Genomic DNA, 25,506 nt, shown 5'->3' with positions numbered 1-25,506 from the left:
AACGTTAAAATATTGAAGACACTTCTGTTATCTTTTTTAGCAAATGAAATTGTAAAAAAATTAAAAAGGTCACCATGTGATGTCATTGAAAAAAAGTAGAAGTTGGTAGGACTGTTACTTAAGCGGCGATCTGATTCGATTCATGAATAAAATCAACGGTTCACAGCTCCAACCACAATTCCTACAATTTAATAAATTATATCTGAATGGTTGCTGTAACTGTCTTTTTACTGGATGTGTGAAATTTAAAATAATAGGCATTTGAACATAATAATTGTATCTAGAAAAGGAAATGAGAATAAAGCAAACATAACAGATGAGGAATTTGAAAGAAAAACTCAAAAGTTTTGTCAACTTTCTATGTCATCTGTTTGCGCTTGTTTTTCTGTCAATCCCTCTGCCTCATCCTTCAATCATTCAGTCAAACTTCACTTCCAGCTTCTTTCTGCTACATACATGCACACACACATTCTTTTGTTCACCACTTGATAACAGACAGTCTTTCATACCGCCCCCTCGACCCCCCCTGACCTTTAAACCCCAAGACCTAAATTTGGACCGTGAACTGGGAGAGTGGTCACGCATTTGCTGACAGACTCTAGACACAAACACACGCTAATTCAAAAGCCGAACCTTCTATCCCATCTATAAGCAAAACTGCATTCACTCTCACAGAGATGACAGATTTTAGGCAACCCACTATTGTGGTTTCCATAAATACATGTACAAAAAGATTAAATAAACACTAGGGGAAAAAAAATACATGTAGCAGTCAGTGATGGGCTTGGCATAAAGAAACACACACTGAGGCAGGTGTTGGATCAGAGATGAGTCTGGTTCTCTTCGGTCAGGCTCTAAAAATAGAGAACCCAATATTTAGAGTTCAGTGGATTCATTCAAGTATGACTGACCCTCTATGTTTGTATGTTTGGAAAAATGCCTACCCAAAATACCTACCCTAACTATGAGACATTTATTCATCCATTATTTACATTTTAAGAGCCTTAAACTGAAAAAGAAAATCTACATTGTTTACAACTTTCCGTTAATTTATGTTGATTTATAAAAAATCTCATTTTTAGGAGCTAGCTCTAGGAGAAAACAAGGCAATATGTATTTTTGTCTGCAGAAGCTGTGTGAATGAGGTTAAAATTAAAAAAGCACAAAAGGGACCCAATGTTGTAGCTCCCCAAGCTTGTTTTTCTACTCAACATAACATTGGATTACCACATAAAAAGGCACATGATGCCCTCGTACCCTGTTACCCCAACACATCATTAAGGAGCGTATGATCTGGTTACATGACAACATGAATGCTCATTTCCCTTGTCGACCGACCCCCAAACCATTCACCCATATCAGCTTCTCTTCATGCTTCTGTTCTAGTGTTTGTTCTTCTTCCCTCAATCCCAGTTTATCCTGGGATTTTGCTCGGAAGACCCTATGCATGGTGTTCATTCAGCATGAAACAGAAAAGCTCCTCAAAGGGTGAAACACAAGACTGATGCTGTGACCTCTTAGGCTGACCTCTGCACTCTAAACTTACGTCCCTGACACGTAGCAACATGCTTATAAAGACATGTGTGTGTGGATGCATTCTGTGCATGTGAAAACCTTAGACTACTGCTCGCTTTGTCCAAAATATGTTTTAACCAGTAGGAGATTTCTGTATTTTTTGCTAGAAAAAAGAATTGAATGCGATGGAGACAAAGCCACATAAAATCATTTTTTGCCTTTTGATTTATATTTCCTTTCAGTTACTCGTTTCAAGACCTGCCAGAGCAAATAACCCAGCAACTTGCACATATGATTTGGCTTCAGTTTTATCCCGGAATCCCCTCCTGACACCTCTGCACTAACCCATACTTTGGACTGGCACATGGAAAGGCTGGAAATGGACCTCCATTTGGTTTCAGTAATTAGCAACGCCTTGTAGTCTCCATTCAAAGGCTCAACAGGCCCAACCCTGCTTAGCTTTCAAGATCATCCCTGTCCAAAGGGGAATGTAACATATAGGTAATTTAATAAAATCTAATATTAGCTCATAAATGGCAGAGAGAAGTCAGGATAGAGTCCCAGCACTTTAATGGTCAAATATACTGGATAAGATGTGGATGAAGATTTTCAATCATCCAGGTGTCTTAAAGTTGATTCATAGATGATGAGGCTACCTGGATGAGAAATGATATGTTTAAGGAAGTATGGACTATAAATCCAGATGCCATGATGTAACTCAAGGCAAACCGTATTGACATGTCGAGATTAAACTAGGATGTTTCGTTATTATTATTAACTCTAGGTACAGAAATGTTAACACCATTTTTCTTTCCGTCAACTTATCATTGCTTTCTTGAAGGCAATCTTGAATGTTTGACTAAATGAAAAGTAGCAGCTTACTTTGCTGATTGACTCAACAAAGCCACAAATAAAGGCCTGTTCACACCGGGACGAATTTCGCCGGCGATTTTCGCCGACGTTTAACGCCTCGTGACTAAACAAAGGGCACCAACGAGAGTGTGCACACCGACGCGAAAAAACGCCACGCGTTAAAGCGTCAAAAAAAAAAAACGCCTCGGGTTCGTTTTTTTTTTTCGACGCGTCGCGTCGAAATCTACTCGACCAATGAGAATGGCGCTTTTGCTCACGTGTCTGGAGCTTCTGAAGTTACAGTAAAACACAACTTGGGGGCGCTCAAACACAAAACTGCCTTGCTGAGCACACATACCAGCGAAGAAGATAGACGCCAAGTAGCGTCTACACAGCCGCGAAGCAATAATGACGGACATTCTAAAATATCCCCGAACCAAGCACCAGTTGGAGCTACTGGTGCTTGAAATATTCATGTTTTCTTTGTTTGATTCTGACAAGCGCGTAAATACTTGCTCTCTTCTTCTGAGTGAAAAGCGACTTTAAGAAGCGTAAAGTTGCGCAGCGCCACCTTGTGTACAGGAGTATTTCTGTTTTACATTAAGAGCCATCTAATGTCAGGGAATGAAATTGCATGTTCACTCCACTCATCGTCAGCGAAAATCGCCTGGGTGTGAACACAAAAAACGTGGCGAAAAACGCTGGCGAATAACGCCTGGCGAATATTCGTCCCGGTGTGTACGGGCCTTTAAGACAAAAGAGAAAGTCTGTGGAGATGTATACATATTTTTTTTAAAAACCTGTGAAGAGAACTTTTGCAATCAGTGAAAACAAAAAGCTTGAGTATTAAGTGTTGTGTTATTGTTGAAGTCACTGAAAATTATGGCTTTATGTGGGGAGTTCTGTTTTTGTTTTTATTTAATCTTATATTTTTTCACACTCCTAGTCAAAAGCATTGAGACCCTAAAGCCTCTGTTTGTTCTCTTTTATTGTTGTCTTTTAATGTGCTGTTAAGGTCCAGTACAGACATTTTAATAGTACAAATACATGCTATGTGGTGAAATGTCAGAGAGTAGCGTAAAAGTCAGTCAAAATTATACCTATTTAACAATTAAACATGATAGAAAAAGGCAAAAGCAAAGGAGTGGGGAGAGGGAAACCCCATAATTCTCCTGTGTCCAGAAAGGTAATGGCAATGCAGAGCGAGAGCCAAAACAGCCACTGAAGTCTTCTGTTACACTATGCTGTGTAATCTGGTATGTGCCTGTTTGGTAAGGAATTCCTCCTGCAGAAAGGAAAACGACTTAAGTCTAAGCTATGTCAGTACCACCATGAACATTGTGAAAAAATTGCATTTTTTAGTGCAAGCAACATAGTCAATAGGCTGCACACATTTCAGTAAAATTTAGGGAACATTTTAGCTGTTCTTAAACTTGTAACAAAGACCTAAAAGATTGCAAATGTTAAGAATCTCTTTTTTCCCAAACTGTTCTGTTTGCTCTTAAAAGGCTATTTGTGTCAATGTCTTTGGGTCCTCACATGTCATCCTCATATTCCATCCCGAACTGACCTATTGCCCACAGATTACATGGTTGTTACCAAAATGGTGAGACATTTCTGAGCAATTAAACAAAAATCCATTCATAATGGTAGTCACTCTATATTAAATAAGTGTGTAGAATAAAATTGGACACAGTTATCTCTTGGATAATGTTATCACTGAAGCTATTTCTAGTAAAATCATACATTAATTTGAAAAGTGTTGTTTTGATTTCTTCTAAAAGGGGTACGTCGTAACTGAAGGGACGCACTTTTTTAATGACTTACTGTATTTAAATACAGTTTCCCATAACAAAACCAACACATGAGACACGAGGGGTAAGAGAAATGTCTTCTTGTCCTCATCAATAATATTCTTAAATGTAGAACAGCCACTGTTTATTTATTTGGTTATTATTATTGTTAACCTGTTTCAATTTATTTCCATTAAAACAATTGTCTAATCAAATCCCAAGGGGAAATTAAATGCCAAAACAACCCAGTTTTGAGGCTCTTCAGAGTCATTTTTTGGGTTTGGCTGTCGGCAGTAAGGATCTCTGGTATAGCGGTCACCATTGCAGTCGATCTGAAGAAGCCTGACTGAAGACAATCTGTCATTGAGTTTCTGTTGTATGACGTCGATGCTAAAGGGTTTCCATAAATATTTTCATATACACATTGTCAGCTCTGGCAGCCACAGAGCAAAACCCAGAGCAGAACCAAATAATAACAGGATGCTTGTTAAAAAAGCATCCTGACATCATGGCTGAGTTTGCCGTCTTGGTAACACTTTATATTAAGATTCCTTAACAAGCTTTGTTAACACATTAACAAGCATTATAAATGAATTTATAGGGTGTTAGTAAGACATTTATTAGTACAATAAGTCTAATAAGGTTTATTAAATTACTTAGTTAACACATTTACAAGCATTATTAGGATGTTTTTAAGATGCTAATGATGCATTTACTGATATTATAGGTGCTAAACAAATGTGTCAGTGTTAATAAGCTTAATAAGATTTATTAACAACCTTTGTTAACAAATTAAGAAGTATTGTTTTTGTTTGGGGTTCTAGTAAGATATTTATTAGCATTATTGACGCCTGACACAAGCCTTAGTGTTCATAAGCTTAATAAGTTTTATTAATTAACTTAACAAATTAATAGGCTTTATTAATGTGTCAGATGCTAGTAAGATATTTATTAGCATTATAGATGTCTTGCAAATACCTGAAAGTGTTAATAAGATTTATTAACATCTAAAGTCAGACCATTGTCTTCTAAATCCATATTACTAAACTGCTTATAAGCTTTACAAATGTATTAATTAACTTTGTTAATAGTTTATTAATTGTTTTGCAGCACCTCATCTAAAGTGTGGACGTTTTTTAGCACAAACAACCACAAAGCATAAAGATTGTAAAAAGAACTTTATGACATTAAAACAGACTAAACATATACAAATCGTTCTGTAAAAGATATATAATAATTTAATTCAGACAAATAATTAAAAAAAAAAACATATATACTGGTGTTGGATGACTAGCATCATAGCTAATAAGGATAAAGTATTAGCATCTATCCTGAGTGAAACATTCATTGCAAATCCCATCACCAGGAGACAGTTCTCTGCATTCAATGCCAACTGCATTCAACCACTGTTGCCTTGCTTCAAAGTCCACAAGAAAGTTGCACAAGCCAGTCATTTTTGAAGACCGAAGACAATAAACCTACAGGAGCCATGCTAAAGCTAACACGCTAACGACCGACCGGTACAGAATCAAATATGGGCGGGGCTTTTTTCGTCACCTGTGTGAAAGCAAAGTCTCAGAGGCCATTCAATTGGCTGAAAGTGAGCACGCCTGTTTTGCTGATGAGTTTGATTGACAGATTCATTAGCCAATGGTAACATTAATTAACCTGCCCATCTTTGATTCATAGATGGGCAGGTTAGCGTGTTAGCTTTAGCATGGCTCCTGTAGGTTTATTGTCTTCGGTCTTCAAAAATTACTGGCTTGTGCAACTTTCTTGTGGACTTTGAAGCAAGGCAACAGTGGTTGAATGCAGTTGGCGCTGAATGCAGAGAACTGTCTCCTGGTGATGGGATTTGCAATGAATGTTTCACTCAGGATAGATGCTAATACTTTATCCTTATTAGCTATGATGCTAGTCATCCAACACCAGTATATATGTTTTTTTTAAAAAATTATTTGTCTGAATTAAATTATTATATATCTTTTACAGAACGATTTGTGTATGTTTAGTCTGTTTTAATGTCATAAAGTTCTTTTTACAATCTTTATGCTTTGTGGTTGTTTGTGCTAAAAAACGTCCACACTTTAGATGAGGTGCTGCAAAACAATTAATAAACTATTAACAAAGTTAATTAATACATTTGTAAAGCTTATAAGCAGTTTAGTAATATGGATTTAGAAGACAATGGTCTGACTTTAGATGTTAATAAATATTATTAACACTTTCAGGTATTTGCAAGACATCTATAATGCTAATAAATATCTTACTAGCATCTGACACATTATTAAGCCTATTAATTTGTTAAGTTAATTAATAAAACTTATTAAGCTTATGAACACTTAGGCTTGTGTAAGGTGTCTATAATGCTAATAAATATCTTACTAGAACCCCAAACAAAAATAATACTTCTTAATTTGTTAACAAAGGTTGTTAATAAATCGTATTAAGCTTATTAACACTGACACATTTGTTAAGCACCTATAATATCAGTAAATGCATCATTAGCATCTTAAAAACATCCTAATGATGCTTGTAAATGTGTTAACTAAGTAATTTAATAAACCTTATTAGACTTATTGTACTAATAAATGTCTTACTAACACCCTATAAATTCATTTATAATGCTTGTTAATGTGTTAACAGAGCTTGTTAAGGAATCTTAATATAAAGTGTTACCGCAGTCTTTTGCATGCCTCTTAGCCCATTAAAAAGAGGTCTGGAAAGGGGAAAGAATTGGGGTTCACCATAAGTCTGTTTATGCACAAACATCAAATACACAGCCATTCATTTGTATAAATTCATATTGTTTATATTTGTTTCAAGTGAGAATGCACATTTATCGGGATTTGACTGTTAGACTGATGCCAATCAAAACAAAACAAAAATGTCAAAGAAATGTTCTACTGGGAAAAAAATGACAAATTGAAAGATATTTGTAAATTTACAGCAACTTTAAAAATGCCCCATTTTGTTTAAATGTGAATAAAAAGGAACAATTTTGTGCACTAAAATGCTTCTTCTACCTATGATTACCTTCTATGAGATGTATGCCATTTCCAATCAAGGAGAAACTTGCATGTTGAATGACATTTTCGAAGGGCAATAGTAATTTTATACTTGACTGTATTTCTGCACAGGACAAAAGTATGTCAAACCTGTTCTTTTTTAATTTAATGTTCTACTTTGACCTGACACTATCTTATACCGTATGTAAAAGAGTCCTGGCGACTTTTGCTGTATCTCCATTGGGAATTTAATACATCAATGATGAGCATATTTATTTTAGTTTTGTGAAGTGAATCGGGTTGTTTAGTCCAAAGCAAGTTCTCTAAAAATTGAATTATCTATATTATTATATACAATAATTCCATGCATTTCATGCATTTTACAAACAAAAATGTAAAACTTGACTCACCTTCCCCTGAAGTTATTTATCAATTGGATATTTGTCTAAATCAGTTTAAAATTTTAAGTTGATGTAACACTATTATTTTCGTTCTAATGTTTCAAGTTTTCTAAATGTAATTAGTCTGGAAAAACTACATAGTTCCCCAAAAAGTTTGGATGTACTTAAAACCTAATGCAGACAAAAAATGATTAAAAACTGAAGCACTAAAATATCTATAAAAATAAAATAAGAAAATGTAAGATCAAGAAGCAAAAGATAAAGTCTATGTCTCATTTTCTGCGCTCTCAATCTAAAAATCAGTTTTTGTGATCAGGACAATGAGGCCATTGTACAGTCTGATATGAGAGTTTGCATTCATGCATATAATTAAAACAGTGATTAAATTTCATTTATATGGCAGAAACAGACTCTTTATGTAAAGAAAAATCTGTATAGTCTGGCACAACTTGGTTTTTATTACAGGTTTCCACCAAAGTTTTGGTTATGATTTACAATTTAATTTATTTGATCCCTTTTATCTTCCCCATTCGGACTGATAGTTGTAAAAGTAGCTGTCCATGTGTGTCTGCTTCTGTGTGCATGTGTGTAGGTGAGGCAGCCACGAGTACATTATTGGTTATTCTAGAAGATCGGACTGTGACATTTAATAAGAGGCTTCAGTCTCCTCATCTGAAATACCATGTGATCCAGGAGAGTATCAACGAACAGATGAGGCCCAGCAACAGTAGCAGAACTGCACATACACTAAAGCACACAGCCACACACATTTGGCTTTGTGTCAGCCTCCAACAATGCCACATTTGTCCAACAACTGATCTCCATATGATAAGAGATAAAAGTGTGCTAGGCAGGACATCCACACACACACATGCACACGATCACGGCTACAGATGATTATCGTATTTACATAATCATTAGTTGTGGGTGAGACTCTGTCACGATCTGTGTGGTGTTTCCACTGGCATTAGAACCAATTACTGTGAGAACGATTGGCCTATGCACATACACACACATTAGTAAATTGTCCCACCGTGGGTAAAGCATTAGAGTGAAGCAGGTTGTTTCCAAACTAAGATAGTCCCATATGCTCAACTTAATTGGGGACTTTCTAAGTAGTACACTGTAGAAAGAAAAGGACCTTACAGTATGGGAAATCTTGCCACTGGAAACCAACTGACTAAAGGAAAGAAAACTAGAACAAAAAAGCAGATACATTGTTACACGCCTGACTATACTATTTCAAAAAGCACCTGCACCTATTTTGTACACCACTTTTACAGATAAGACATTAGTCCACCTTGTTCATACTTTGAACTTTTTTTATACATCTAAGTAGGGGTGTGATGATTTCTTTGAACAATTCGATTCATATCATAATTTGTGGTTGATGATATGATTTATAATTGATTTTGGTTTATTTTGAACGATCCGATTCCCTGATCTAAAATCGATCCAGGACATCTTTAGCCAAAATTCAACCAGCGTGACTCAGAGATAAATAAATACCTGGGTAATGAACAGTGCAGGTGAAGTTTTTTCAGTTTCCTTGTATTTCTTGCAAGATAATCAAGTGTAAATTAAATCTGTGTACAAAAAAAGAAGCCAACAAGAATTAATGCTAAATCCATTCACATTTCAATTTCAAATAATTCAGCCTAATGTTGTTTTCCCACATAAATAATAATTCAAACTGAACATTATTAGAACATGATACCACACTGTATGGTCACGTATTTGCAAAATTTGGTGTTTCCACAAATTGGACTGTAATGATGGCTTGATCATAACCGTACCTCAACACTCTAGTACAGTCAATTGCTCTGAATAAAAGCCATATTCCAATGTTCTTTAATAAAAGTTTTACAAAGCATCCGAAATGTTCAGAAGGGTTTTTGATAAGTAAGGATCGCCAATGGACAATCTTCAGCCACAGGGCTGGGGGGTGGTTCTCCGTAATCGTAGGTGTCTCTCGTCCCTAACCCCCACAAATAAAGGGGGGGGTACTGCACTTTCATCCATTCATCTATTTTCTGATACCTTTCGGGGCTTGCTGGAACCTTTCCCGGCTTCTGTCGGGTGAAGGCGGGGTACTCCTAGGACATAGTCTATTACAGAGCAAACCAATCCAAATGTCTCAAATGTTTCAATTCCAGAAAAGATAGCTGGAATGCAGTTTCAGAAAACTATAATCTGTTTTCCACTGAAATTTCAAAAAGTCCAACTGTAAAACAAAAATAAACATGTGTATAGCCTGGATTTAAATACATCCTTGATGCGTGTTGCTTTAGTATATTCATGTCTACACGTATACAAAATGCAAAACGTTTTCAGCTACAGACTTTTTTAGCACACACAAACACATAAAAGGCTAACCTGGTGGCCTTCTCCACAGTTTAGAGAAATTACTGCCACCTGAAGCATAACTATGTCCATTATAAGGAGGCCCCACAAAGCCCCACAGGTGTCCTTTGACATCCCCTCCTCCCCCACTGCTCTCCATGTGGCCATTTATCTGACTGCAGTGGGGGACATCAAAACAAAACACTTCCTTGGGGGAGAAAAAACCCTCATAGTTAAGCATGCACATGAATTACTCTCCAGTGAAGGCACAGCTTGGTCCTTTCAACACGGTGGCGAGACAAACAATTTATTGTTTCTTTGTCTGACCATCAATAGGCTCCAGTTTTTTTGGACTAAGTTTGCCATCGTGGTGCTGTCACCACCTTGGATCTTTTCATTGTTCAGGTCGTTACTTTGTTCACGTGATCTACTCTTTTTGTAATTCTCTTTTATAGTTGTATTGTCTGCATGTCTGCCTACCGTTTTACCGTTTTGTCTTTGTGTAAACGTCTGTGTGCTTTAACAAGCTGGTCTGTAGCCAGGAACTCGGGCTCAAACCACTTCATCCTGACTAGATTTGTTGTGTGCAAATAAACACAGTGAGTTATGAGAGACAGGTGGAAAACAGTCCAAACCACAAAGACCAACTCTGGATTTTTTTCACAAAGATTTCAGCCGGCTGCAGTTCCCGGAGGCACAGATGAGCCAAGTGAAGCAGAAAACATATAGCAAAAAAAAAAAATTAAATTAGAAGAACCCGTATGAAGCGAAAAAAAACAAGATGTAAAGACAGCGCTGATCCCAAAATGTAGGTAGTCAAACACACAGTCAATCAAGGAGACGACACAAAGAGTTGTGTCTGTCAAAAATACAGACACAACCAAGGCAGTCAGTTCAGAGTAAACATGTTGCCCTCTGTGTCGCCCAGGAAGAAATTCTTTACTTTGATGTGAAGCCATGTGACCTTGCAGCCGTCTGAGGAATTGAAACACGGTCCAAGTGAACGTCAACACTGCTAACACCCTCAAGGTCAGCGTGGGTGTGGGGACGGGTGTATTTGTTTATTTTTTTTCTGTGTGTGTCTATGTGGGTATTTTTAAAATATTATTTTTTACTTATGTTGAGGGTCATAAGTCTTTTTCTAATAATAGACATTTATTGCTTGTTTTAAGAATAAATCTTAAAGCTTGAGCTTTTATAGATCACTGCTTAACGTTCATATAAAATATAGTCTCCCCCTGCAAGACACAAAGCAAAATGTCAGTCAAGATTTATTTCAAATCATAAATATATCTAAATCCAAGTGTTAGTTTTTCAAATAATTTGGGGATTATTTTCAATTTACAAGATGTAATTGATGACATATATGATCTAAGAAATGTGAATAAAATGTCCAAATATAGCAGCTCACTATAAATACATTTTTAGTAATGGTTCCACATTGTGCGTTTTGACATTTACTTTCATCAAGTCATTGTGTTTTCTGTTTTGATTCGTCACGGCTCACAGACTCTTGTAACCACTGAATAAAGATCTTCCACTACTGGTAAACAACGGTGTCCCATTGCAGCAGTTTATTTAGGAGGTTGATTTATTCCGAACAGGGATTATGGCAAAGCCAACTCCCCCCTCCTCCTTTTTTTAGAAACACTGACACCGTTCTGGTGGAGCTTCAGCTAAAGGCCAGCAAACTGTTGAAGACTATGTCTGTGTGAATCTCATTCATGTATGTAGATTCCATCAAAGCAGAATTGAGAGTTCAGAAGGATACTTTTATAATAAAAATGTTATAATGAAAGATAAACTAAGTCCATTTGGGGCCTTTTACTGACTACTTCTACTGAAGACTATGAGCAACTGTTGTGTGTATAAAAGGAGACAACAGGCATCGACGCAAACAAATGAACTGTTAAACACTGTTTGTTTTTTGTCTTTACGGATAGACTTCAACAGATCAGGAATAAACTGTAAAGTATGGTGCCCTCTTGGGGACAAACTACTCGTGGAACAACACAACAGAAAAAAACCTGTGACTCAGAAACCTGCAAAAATAGAAATGTCTTAACCCTTGTGCTATCTTAGATGACCCCACCCTTACTTTGACGTGTTCTCCCTACCATGACAAAGGTGGATAAAGGTGGAAAGATGTCATGTAATCCATGAACACCAGTGAGGTTCATAAATCATTGAAGAAAAAAGGTCTAGTGGGTCTAGATGACCCAACTCCCAATGTTAAAGTGTCTAGGATAGCACGAGGGTTAAAGCAGACTGAGTTGTAAATTATTTGATGTAATGTTTTAGGGGTGCTACTTTATTCCACCTAAATATGAATTTTAAAATGCAAAATAATAATAAAAATAATAATAATAATAATAATAATAATAATAATAATAATGGATTGGATTTATCTGTGCTTCCCAGACGCTCAAAGCGCTTACAATGTGTCCATTATTCATTCACTCTTCATTCATACTTGGTGATTGTAGAGGCGTGGCTGCCAGTTTGCACCTACGGTCCCTCTGACCATCACCGGGATCATTATTCTCTTAACTGGTAGACGGATAGAAAATGTTATCTTATGACCATCTTCCGGAGCCAATTATTAGAGACTCCTCTTCAAATTTTCAGTGATATGCAGGAAACAAAACACCCCACATCTGTCATCATCTCATTTACTGTAAGTTATAAAAACATTTTTTAGACCCATATTTATCATTAGGAGGGCAAATTGTACAAAAATCATCAGCATCAAGAAACTTCACACAACTACTTGATAGAATTTTATTTTTTAAAAAAGGTCAAAAAATGTCTTTGTTCCTATTACTATACTTTTTCCTCTTTGAGATTGAACCAATTTATAATGTAGGACTAAAAATTATTTATCGTTAAAAATAAATGATATAATCAAGTCTCATTACACCAATAAGCATGAATCTTTCAACAAGGACACAATTAATAATTTGACAAAAATAAACGTTTGGTACATTGTTTGTCAGCGTCAATGGATGCACTACAGATATTCTTGAAATGAGATTCAGAGGATGAGAGCAGGACTTCCAATCCAAGTCTTTACCATGTTTATCGTTCACTGTCATTCTTTGATCCCAATGTTTTGGCATTACATGGGCTTACTTTTCTAAATGTCTTTTCATGCTTTAAGGAAAAACTTGTGCCGCAAGATATTTTAGTCAGTAAAGTTTTTTTTTGTTTTTTTTTTTTCACAAGTTACAGTGCCATGTTTTGCTGAGAGGACCCACAACTTCACACTGAAATGGCTGCTACCTTGAAACTTCCCATATAAATTTCTGCAGATCTCTTCATCAGTATTTCCAAAGGCTGTCCTAAGGCTTCCTGTTCTATTTGCTGTGACTAACCTTATTCAAATATGTCTGTTGTTTATTAGCTTTTGCAGAGCTTGTAGTTGGTACAGCAAACAGGTAGCCAAAGGAACCAAGATCGACATGCTAGTCTACACCGCAAAAATACTCCCCTGCAGTAGTAACTGCACTGAAAAGAACACCTGTGGGTCTTGCAAAAACTGCTGAACAGGCACCATTAGAAAACAGATCAAATGTAATTACAGTATCTATTTATGAAAAATTAAAACCTTAAATTAGACATGACAAAAAGATCATCCAAAACCAGACAATGTCCTTTGTCAGCAGCACCAACTGGATTAAGCATTTTTGATTTTATGTATACAAAAATAGATTAATTTTCATAGACAACTGTTAAATATAAAGATGTGCATTGCATATTATGAATAACTGTTAGTTGAAGCATTAGGAAACAATGACTGCACTACAGTGTTTAAATTTCTATACAAAAAACACTGGTAGGAGTATTATAGAAAATCAAAAGAAAAAACAATATATATTACATAGTCAAATAATTCCAAGGATTGTGTGGTGGTTTAGGTGGTACCAGTGCCTCACAGCACAAATGACTTTGGCCTCTCTGAGTATAGTTGTCATGTCCTGTGTGAAGGGGATGCTCCAGCTTCAAAAACATGTTTTATGGCTCAACTTGGAAATGCTAAATTGCACCATAGTAGTGAATGTGTATGGTTTTCTGTTTTTTTGTATGTGGAACTGTGATTAACTGTTGACCTGCGAGAGATTTTTCCCCCTACCCCCACTCAAAGACAGCTTTTATAAGCTAAAGAAACCTGGGGAAACCCAATTAAGACAAAGCCAGTATCTATTAGAAAAACAGAAGGATAAATTAGGTCTGAAAATCATTTTTTCAAACATAAGTACCCTAACAGATATTTAAAGTGTAATAAGAATTGATTTCAAGAAAAAATAAGTAGCCTTTTTGTGCACAATATTAATACTAATAACTTATTTATGCAAAGACAATTGATCCGTTTACCATTACCCTGTACTTTCAGGATGTAGTGGTAAATGACCTCTGGACACACACAGACTCCTGCATTATTACACTTTCATTTACAAATCCATTTAGCATCTGGTACCATCCAATATGCCATGTTACTTCTCACATAAACAGCTATCAACATCTTTGCTCTAAGAACGTTATAACATTTACGTATGTACAGCGCTTGGTAAAAAAAAAAAAAATAATTTTTTGTGATCTTTCAAACTGGAAAATGCTTCAGCAAAACCTGAAACTGTCTACTTTGGTCACATGTGGGGAGTTTAAAATTGTATTTAAAAGACTGAAAAATAATAGTACTTGGTCTTGTTTTTAACAAATGTTCAAAGAATGTGCATGATGATGTATGCTTGGTGTTAATCAGTCTTCTTGCTTAGTGAATTGGGACTGTTTTTACTAATTCTACTGTTATTTTAGTAAAACAGGTCTATCTTGTAAAATAAACTCTAAGCTTTAAGAGGTTATCTTGTAGAAAAAAAGTGACGGCATATTTTATAGAGGAAGAAATTAAGTTAAAACTAAAGTATAAAATACAGAAGACCTCAATGACTATTTACAAAGCAAAAAAACTGCCTTGAATCTGCTTATCTGACATGTTTCACAGGGAGAAGGTTACAAATGGAAAGGTAAGAGCAACTGGAGAAATATGCGTCTGTTACTTTTGTAGAACCTTTGGGAAATGGACCCAATGTAGAACTGCAATGTCAAAAACTCATGGAAACTTGTTAGAAAACAATTTTTGGCAGAGTAACTACAGTAAAAGCCTCCATATTGGAGTTTAACAAGTCTTCTGGTTAAAAACAACGGAATAAACTATCAATTAAAAACTGAAAACAAATAGGTTCCATTTTTAAAATGCAGGACCTCACTACATTTTCAGTCATTCTAATACAGATAAAAAAACAACAAAGTAACATGACACTGTCTCCAACATACTTTAGCTTCAGGGAATAGCCGCGGCTACAAACCACAGCCTGTTTTAGATAAAGACCAGGCAAAGTGGTAATTTGCTCATGGTATTAAAAACTGGTTTTGCTCTTACCTGTAAATAAGGTGTTATACGTTTCACTTTCACAGGTGAGGGCTGCCACACAGCTGTGCAATACCTGCAAGGAAACAAATATCACCAGTAAGAATTAGAAATGACAGAGGTGTGAGAAATTTGCAGTTAGTTTGGTTTTTAAACGGTGTCTTTTTATCATGTTTGGAATTGTTCTTTTGTCAGTCATTCCAGTTTCAGGTTTATCATGATTCACAGCTGTCTGCATTTCAGATAATTGCCCTCAGTGAATTTAAATATCTGATTTTGAGTGCATCCTGGTCAGGTCATCTGTTCTGCTTTGTCACTCTTTTGTTGCTCCCTGGGTTTTGTCATGTTTAAGTTAGCTTATTAAATGTTTGAGTTTCTGCGACCAAGCATTGTCTTCTGCATACAAGGTCCTCCACTACCAGTTTCCTGACAAGAGGCCTGTTTAGAAGAGTGAGAACAGACATCAGCTAAATGTGGGCCTAAAGACATGATCCTTTGATTTAAAAAAATTGCTTTGTGATTTAAACATCCACACATTCAATAATTTACATGCACACACATAGTGTGGCACTGTTCAACCTGTGTCATGATGTGAATTCGAGGAAAAGAAATGGCAGGTTTATTGATTAAAGTTTTAGTTAAAATAATTCTTCATATACAGAAATATTAAATAAGAGTGTCTTAAAATGTTGGAGGGCCCAAAAGCAGAACCCATTACAGATGATACATATTTGCATTACCTTTTAACAGACTTCTGTTGTCTATTTTTACTAGATGCTTCAAGTTAGCCATAAATTAACACAAAAATAGCTTTAACAGAGGCTCGTGTGTGTACAAAGACAGTGACAGTTTGTTTTTAGTAGTACAGCCAGTTATTTGTCACGGACCTTGAATTTAATGGTAGAGATGAAGTGAGTAAAGGATCAGGTCATACAAATTTCCACCTGCGGAGCTGGAAAATTAAACTCAAATAAAAATTCCTTCGATGAACATAACTCTCTGGGCGGGTTTATTTCTTCATCTCTGAGAAAACACCACCTCCAAAAGTCTAACTCACATAGGATTCATTTTGTACAGCTTTCCTTTTTTTTATTACCTCTCTATAAACCACTCAAGCCTTATGACTGTTTGATTGTCTATAAATCAAAGTGTCTAAAATTTTAACACGTCAAGCCACAACCAGTGGAAAAAGAAATTAGAAGTATTATATTTACCACAATAAAAGCATTATTCAGTTATCAACAAAGAAAATGACATTGGTAATTGCTGTGGGTCAAGAATGTGTAGAATATTGCTTCTTTTATCTCTCACAGCTGCAATAAAAAGTAGCCCTTGGGGCCAAAGCTCTCCAAGGTTAAGCAGTCAAGACATGGTACAAGTCTTATCCAGACTGAGATAAAATTTAGTTGCAACTATTTTTTTGTTGTTATCTTAATCGCTAAACAACATAAGCAAAACAAGTGTTTGCTTTTCAAGCTTAATAAGTCAAAATGCTAAATGATCAGGCATGACTGAAGGGAAGATTTATGGAGCAGGATTAATTGTCCAGACTCTTCTTGGCAACAACTCGGCTCTAAAGACAGTGAGGGATTGTTTAAAAGAGATTTAGCCAAGAGTGGATATCAGCTTCAGGCAAGCTAAAAATCAGCTTGAAGATATTAAAGGCAAGATTAATGTTCGGCCAGGTTAAACTGAGGACACATATCCGTTGGAGCTCCTGTTTGACAGAGAACTGAGGTCAGGTTTAGTTGGTTTCTGTGCAAAGAAATTCTATCTGTTTTTGTTTGACCCACACTATATGACACAAAATGACCTGTAACATAAGAAGTACCAGCATTTTCTTTAACAAATAGTTGTCCTAAATGTTTTTTTTTTTAAGTTGTGGTTGCTTTAACATATGATAAACACCACATCTCACCTGCAACACACCTCCTCTCTTTGTTTCCAACCAATACATATAGCTCTGATGTATGCTGGATCTAAGGTATGTGAGGAGAGAAACAAGCCACTCTGGGTGTCAGATTACAGTTCTGCGTTTAGGCATCAAAAGCAGGCATGTAGTGGCGAGTGGCAGGCTGTGTGCCAGACAGTTGGCTGTTTCTAAAAGGGATCAGTGAAGCAGATTACGGCCTTAAATCCCTTCTTTCACCGGCTTCCTACAAACCGTCATTTTCCTCACTGATTGACAAAGGGCAATGAAAACACTGTTAGGTGACTCGAGAAATTCAGCAGGCTGCACATCCCATGCTCAGATTTCCTCATATCCTCTTTTTGTTGGTGCTTCTCCAATAGAACTTGAAAACATATGAAAACTGGTCCAGAATTTACGAGAAACAGTTTTTGTATTTATTGTATTACAATCAAATACTGATTGAAAGAAAAAAATATACTTATCCATCCATTCATAATTCCAACTTTTATACAATTCTATATCCACCAGTGATTGGTGGCCGTTGTGGTTACAGGTGTACAGACTGGTTCAGGACCAGGAACCACTCTCTGACCCATCTTTCAAGGTGGTCTCGGTTAGTTTCCAATCGGACTGAGCTCAGGTTTGTGCTGAGTTTTTCTCAGTCTGAATTGGCTCCATGTTTGCAGCGGAACAACTGGACAAAAATGGCGACTGTAGCCGGGCATTATGGGGTGTAAACAAAGTAGGAAAAGACAAACGCGAGCATCGTTAAGACAGAGTAACTCATTGAAATTTGGTTGGATGAATGCCGGCTAAATAAAACAACTTTTAACGTGATCCACTTTGCTTCTTACACTGTTTTCTATATGTCATAGACATTTATCAACATACCTTCATGCCCGTCGCATCCTCAGGAACCGCCTTACAGCATGACTCCGACCATACCAAAGTAGCAAGTAAAAAATGTTGTATCTAGTGTTGATACAAACTTTCAAAACTGTTCAGTGAAATATAAAGTTTCAATAAATCAACTATCCTGACAAGGATTGCAAAGAACAGGACTTCCATAATTTCTGCCTCCTGTTGTTTTGACCCACCCCTTGTAATTCCTGGCCAATGACTGAAGAGATCTTTACTCAAGTTGTTTACAAGCTTTAGTTCGACGTAACAGAGATATCCACTTGACAGTAGTTTGAATACAGAGCAAATGCAAGGTTCAGGACTCAATCCAAACCAAATTAAGTGGACCAACAGAGCTTTCCAGTCTTAATATACCCCAGCAATTGTTGATTTTTTTAATTCCATTTTTTTGCCCTCTTACTGTTTGCTAAATGTAGCCACAGATGTGACTGTATTTTTTTTTGTTTGTTTTTTTGTTTAAGGTTTTGGCTTATAAAAAATTCTAAGGAGTGGTTCCTCTGTGATTGGACATTATTCCAGATACCCTAATTTTTATGTTTAAACCGGAACCTCTAAATCAGACCTTGAGAAGGCCAGAATAAGTCTGGTATCAACAGAGGTGATAACAGAGATGGAGGTGAGAGGGGCAAAGAAATAGTATTTACACGAAATGTTAACATTTCCGACCAAAAAATAAAATGCTAATTTAAAGATACATGACGTAAAGATTAAATGCCTCTTTGACTTTTATCTACATGTTTAACAAACCCATAGCACTATGAATTTAAGTATGTGTTCAAATGAAGTAACTTGTTTAAAATAAAAAAGCAGACATATATTAGTTGTACACACTTCTCTATGGAATTTTATTTTGTATGTAATTTTTTATTTTTTAAGGGTTTTCTTTTTTGTTTTATTTTTCAAGTTAAAACTCAAAATGCAGAGGAAAATACACGCAAAAGCCCTAATAGTTGTTTTAAATCTCTTTGACCATCTGACATGCCACCTATCCTCTGACTTGTGTGGTGCAATCCAGTACAACAGTACTGCTATAGTTGTTTTAGGAAATCCTAGAAAACCATAAAAAGAAAACACATGATGAAATTCATGTGAGTCTGCAAACAGCCAAATGTCTGAACAGAAGATGGATTCATGCTCATGGGTAATATGGCAGTCACTCAGCATACCTGGCCTTTTCCCCCTCAATCACACAGTGCTGCTCTGAGGCACTTTTGTAGGCCAGCCACACACACAAACATACAGTCGTTGGAACACACACATGGACTCCACCCTAACTGTAAATGAACACAGAAGTAAGTGAAACCTGTATGCCAACTGGCAGTTGACTAAGACTAAATGTCAAAACTATAAGACATAGTCTTTTACAAAAAGTTTTAAATTTAAAAATTTGTCCAAAACGGAAAAAAAAAACAGATTCAAAAAGAAAAACGGCAAAAATGAAATGAAGGGTCAGAATGATCTGGGACTATGAGGAGAGCAATAGTTATTTATAAGCTTACAGATATTTTTAAGGATTGATTACAATCTTGCTATGAACAAACCACCTTCAAAGCAATTTTGATCCTAGACAAATGTTTTCTATCAACTATCTTACATAATGGTAGCAAAGCAGGAGTTTTATCTGTTGGCTCCAATCAAATATATATATATATATATATATTTTTTTTTTAATTGACATCTTTTTGTTGACAACTGATAACAAACCTGTTCTCCCCTCCTCACAAGGTTATTAGGGTGAGGATCCTTCTTGACTCTACATGTACACTCTTGCCTCACATCAAACTGATGCGATATTACCTGTATCTGATCATTTCCCACCACAGCTGTTCCTATCTATGCATTGGGCCCATCCTGTATTAACTACTGTAATTCTCTCTTTTTTTTTGTTCTACTACAGAAGTCCATCCATAAGGTTCAGTTGGTTCAAAACTCTGCTGGCCCCTTTTCTCAGTGAAGCTGAGTAGTGCAATGCCCTGTAGTTGAATTACACCATCTGTTTCCCTTTCTTGGAAATAGAGACCACCACTGCCGTCCACCCAGTCCAGGGGCACTGTTCTCAACTGCTACGCGATGTTGAAAAGATGGATCACCCAAGACAGCTCCACAACATCCACAGACTTGAGGTACACTGTGCAGACCTCAGCCAACCATGGTACCTTGCCACACTTAAGCTTTTCGACTACCTCAGTGACTTTAGTTGGGGTGATGGACTGGCTTACTCCTGGATCTCCATACTCTGCTTCCTTAATGGAAAGCACAGAGATCCTCAAAGTAATCCTTCAACCTCTCGACAATGCCCTCAGTCGCGGTCAACAGCTCACCACCCACCCTTTTAACAATATTAGCTAAGAACTGCTTCTCCCTCCTAAGGTGCCGAATGGTTTGGCAGAATTTCTTTGAGACCAACCATGAGTGCTTCTCTATGGGCTCCTTGAACTCCTCTCAGACCAAAGTTTTTGCCTCAGGAACTGGTCGTGCTGCATGCTGCTTGGACTGCTGATACCTGTTAGCTGTCTCAAGAGTCACACAAGCCAGACAGACTTGATAAGATTACTTGTTCAGTTGACGGCATCCTCCATCAGAGACCATAACATCCACAGCTTCAATTGATAATAGAGTTGAAAAGCAAGATCTACTCAGACTCATTGTCTCCAGCCTCCCACTTAACCTGGTTGAAGCATCCTCAGATGTGGGAGTTGAAGACCCTTCCGACGCTGCATCTATCCGGATTCCTTGTTTGCTCGTGATTCCAACTGACCATTGGCTGGTGATTGAGAGTTCTTTCCTTCTCTTCACCTGAGTGTCCAAGACGCACAGGCAATGGTCAGATGACTAAACAACAAAGTAAATCATTGATCCCCTGCTTAGAGAGTCTTGGGGGGTATTCCAAAAAGCAGGTTATGTGAGTTACCACGGTAAGTTTGAGGGTAAGGAAGCGGATAACCTCAGCTTTCGGTTCCAAAAACGGAGGTATGTTTCAGGGTATGTCAAGTTGACATAGCAACTCATGCTCTGAACATAACCTGGTCTGGAGCAGGTTTACTTGAAGGTTAGTTTGTTTTCAGAGAGGTGAAGGAGCATGGCGTGTCCATTTGAAGATGATTTAGTGGATGAAGAAGCTCAGATAATACTTTTTCCACCGTGAGAGGGTGATAAGACCACGTATGGATGTTGGAAAGCTAAACTTTTTTACCTTGATCTAACTTAATTATTTGCTTCAGTTAAGAAGAATATTTTTTTGAGTTCAGTCAACTTAAGAATAACACGTAGTTATCAGACAGTTATTTTACTTTCATTCAAATTTATTCAATTAAGTAGGTGTAACTTTGGTTCTGCTGTTAGATTGGCAGCGCAAGGAATTGTGGGATACCATTCCCTGCCTGTCTGGATGGATTTGGGTTTAAGTGTGGGTTTTTGACCAAATGTGTTTAGTTGTTTAGCTGTTTTACTGTGTTTTGCAGAGTTATTTTGTCCTACTATATTTAATTATTTACCACGAGTGAGAGGGAGGAAGAGGATGATGAGGTTATTTAGCACCACCAGTGCCATTTGATGTTGCAAGAACTGAAGTTAAAGTCAGAGTCATGGTTAATGAATTCAATTGTCATATTGCAAATCTTCATTAAATCATTTATTTTAATGTTATGAAAATGAGTGTATCTGTTTTCTCAAACTTTGAGAGTTCTAGAAGTACAATAAATTAAGATGGAAAAACATTTAATTGAATTGGAGTAATATGACATTTAGTAAGATAAATATGTAAATTTGAGTTGTAAAAACAATCATTGAGTAAGAAATTAGGTTGAATAAATTTAACTCAATTGCTTGTTACCAATTGAAGTTATTCATTTAAGTTGGATAAGTTGGATAAGTTATATATATATGCGTTACAAGTAAAATGGAAATGAATTAGAAATTCTTGTGTTTACTTTGTCTGTTATTTTTTTCCAAGTAGAAACTCTTTCTTTTGCTGACTGGAGTACATAGCTCTCTTTTTATCTCCATGCGTTTCCATGGTGACTCCGGAAACCTACGATCCATTAAGAATGCCTCTACGTACTTGCCGTGCACGCGCATTAACCCAAGGTTACCAAGTCGAGCGTCATTAGGCTCATTCATATCCGGTCTTTTGGAACTGACATACCCAGAGTAAGCAAGTTCAGGCGGACTTCAGCCAGAGTTCAGGGTTAAAGTCAGGGTAGTTTAAACCTGCCTTCTGGAATACCCCCCTGGTGTGACAAAATGGACAACCTTGTGTTCAAACATTGTGTTTGTTATGGATAAAGTGTGACTGGCACAAAAGCCAAGCACCGTTTGGGTTTAGATCAGAGAGGCTGTTTTCTTAAAAAAATATTTAACACTACAAAATAGTGATACAAAATAGTGCTCAAATGTGATTCACGGCCCCGCTGTTTCACAGATTTTTTTGGTGCAGGTTGCATGCTTTTGAAATATATATTTATGAAGCATTGTATTCTGTGTACTGATTGCTTGTAGAACATTGTCAACCAATTTCCTCAATGCAGTGTCTGTTATATAGAATGTCTTCAGCTTGCCAAATTTACATAAATCTTCTATCACATGATCTTTGGTTTTATTCTAAAATACTTTTATTACTTTTACTTTTATTCTACAATTATGGAGGATGGAACTTTGCAAGTGGTTAAACAAGAGAAATGAGTGTGAAAATGTTCATGTCTTTCAGAGAAAAGTGTGTACTAAGGGGTTTTCCAGCCTTAAAACGACTATAATAATTGTGAAAATTAAAGATTGGCGCATTTCACCTATTACAATGTACTTTTAGCTCCTAACTCCCATAATGAACAAAGGACCACTGAATTCCAAACTTCAACCTTAAGTATTTTGCATGTAATTCCTTTATTATGCAGTGCCATTTATTCGCTTTTGTAAGTTTCTTTGACCTCCATTCCATTCCATTCATCTTCTTCCGTTTGTCCCATTTGGGGTCACGGCCGCCACTTATGGGCGAAGGCAGGGAACACCCTGGACAGGTCGCCAGTCCATCGCAGGGTTTTCTTTGACCTACTCAATATTTTTATCTGCTGCCCTCTTCAGTCTCTGTCACCTGCAGACCACCCTAGTGGTTCACACCTGCCAGATAAATTCAACTGTGTTTGCATGGGAATGACACACATGCTCATGCTGACGGCTGACGTGATTTGTTTGACCACAAAACACTCATGGCGGTGTGAAGGACAGCACAGAGTTGTGAACAGGTTAGAGCCAAGTGTCAGAGAGAAAACGTATGTGTGTTAGGTGGACATTGCAAAAGGGATTTTAGGAGGTGTCTGAGACAGAAAACAGCAGTTTGTCGGATATGACTCATTGCTGCCTCTGGAGAACCCGGTGTCTTTTTCGCAAAGTTAGAAACAGTAAACAAATACCTTTGCAGTCGTGGTTACCAAGTCTGCTACATTCCCTCAACACTGACAGCTAAGTGTAAGTTTAAAATATAGTTGCTGGTTGTGATTGAAATACAAACACATATTTTATCAGTTAGATTTTACTTTCTATTTTGTTTTATCTCTTTTTCCAAAGTACAAAAAGAATTCCATTAGCTCTTAAAGTTAATTTCATTGATGTGATTCACATTCTATTTATATAATACTATGAAATATTTTATGTTTCAGAAAAAAAAAAACTTTATACCCATTTTACCCAAAATGTCTTAGAATTTTTTTTTTTATATTTACCACATTCCCCATTCAATCTGACCAGCAGCACTTTTGTCACGGGGGAGGAACCAATAGGATTGCTCAATTTTAGAGCTTGACTTATCTGAGAGCGTTTTCAGTGGATTTGAGAAAGTCACATTTAAACCTTACTTTATTGTTGTTGGAAAGATTTTCAGTCTGCTAATATTTACTTCTATGGGTTTTTTTAATCCAATTTTTAGAAATGCTGTTTTAACTAGTTATGTTTCATTCAGGGTGTGTTCAAATGTGCACAACAGCCTGGGTCATTTGACCCTAATTCATACTTTATCTAAAAGAAAACACAACAATCATAAGTATCTTTAAGGAGAACTTGATGTTTGTTAAGGCATTTGATCTTTTCTGTGATGTTCCACACATGCTGCTGGATGATGGGAAATCTGATTTTGAAAGGGTGTGTTGCTAAATGAGCTGTGATGTAGAGTACAAAAAAAGCATATGGAGGAGCAAGGTGATGGATGGACCTCTGTGTCTAAAAGATCAAAACAGTGGAAACTCAAGAAAGATCACTATCAGACACCTCCTCTCCTTTTAGTGACCATATCATGCCTATTTATTACCTCCAAAATAGGCACAAGCATGGATAATACTACATCAAAGAGTGCACATTGTAATTATGTGCTGATTAAAGGTTAACAATCATTCACTGTTCACGATTGATTTATTAAGGTTTTTGTTTAACATGACAAGATTTGGACTTCAGATATTTGTAATTCCATATATTTTGTGCAAAAATTCCCATAAACATTTTAAAAAAAACATTCCTTTTGCTTCACATTTTCTGTTTCTAATAACTACACCCTAAAATTAACCTAAACAGTTCTTTTCTTCAAAGATATTTTTAGCTTAAGATCTTATTGCATTTTCTGCATATTTAAATAACTACAGTTTAGGTCTAAAAGTCAATATTAGAATTTGTTGTGCCACTACATGGGAGCTTGAGAAGTTAACCAATCACAAGAGACTTTGTTCGACTGAGGGGCAAAATATTCCTTCTAACATCTTGACAATGCTGGAGGAAGAACCAAGCCAATCAAAACTGATCAGTTTACAATAAATATGAAGCCCATAATCAACATTATTATAAACATCCATAGGAATAAGCCTGTGAACAATATTTCAAGACCTATTGTGTTCACTCTTTTATGAAGAAGACAAAGAGAAACGTTTAGATCCACAACAAAACTAAGCAAGACAACTTTTTTTTTGTCCAATCTCTGCTGACTTGTTTCAGCTTGAGGTTACACAACAAATTGACAATGGTCGGGGATATGAGCAAATGCTCAAATAAAAACCAGACACACAAGCAGACAGAGCCGAAAAAGAAAACTAAGAGGTAACGAGAGGGGCATAGTAAGCAGAAACACGCAAAACTAATTCATCCGGGATGAAAAGCAATCTTGAAGGAGAGCCACTTCACCTTGAGAATGCCTTGTGGCAACAAAGAATGTCCACAGCTTCAAGATTATCCTTAATTTCCTGCAACAGCAGGCCTGGCTGTGGCATAGCTTAAACTAGTTCTCATTGCTTAATTACATACATTTGCAAAAGGGTCAGAAAAAGGTTTGATCCTAAGATCTTTGCAATAAAATTCTGCT

At 36.6% G+C, this 25,506-nt stretch overlaps 1 protein-coding gene across 1 annotated transcript in view; it reads right to left on the bottom strand.

Annotated features, from left to right (window-relative positions):
• The window catches only part of bmpr1b (bone morphogenetic protein receptor type 1B), a 72,683-nt gene that overhangs the window by 34,820 nt on the left and 12,357 nt on the right, over positions 1–25,506 (bottom strand). The window contains exon 2 of the mRNA XM_020705857.2: positions 15,353–15,416. The gene's annotated coding sequence lies outside the window, so the exon portion shown is untranslated. The remainder of the gene's footprint in view (positions 1–15,352; positions 15,417–25,506) is intronic.

Source organism: Oryzias latipes, chromosome 9 (assembly GCF_002234675.1).
Source record: "Oryzias latipes chromosome 9, ASM223467v1".
NCBI classification, from domain to species: domain Eukaryota; kingdom Metazoa; phylum Chordata; class Actinopteri; order Beloniformes; family Adrianichthyidae; genus Oryzias; species Oryzias latipes.
This window is presented reverse-complemented; position numbering and strand designations above follow the sequence as displayed.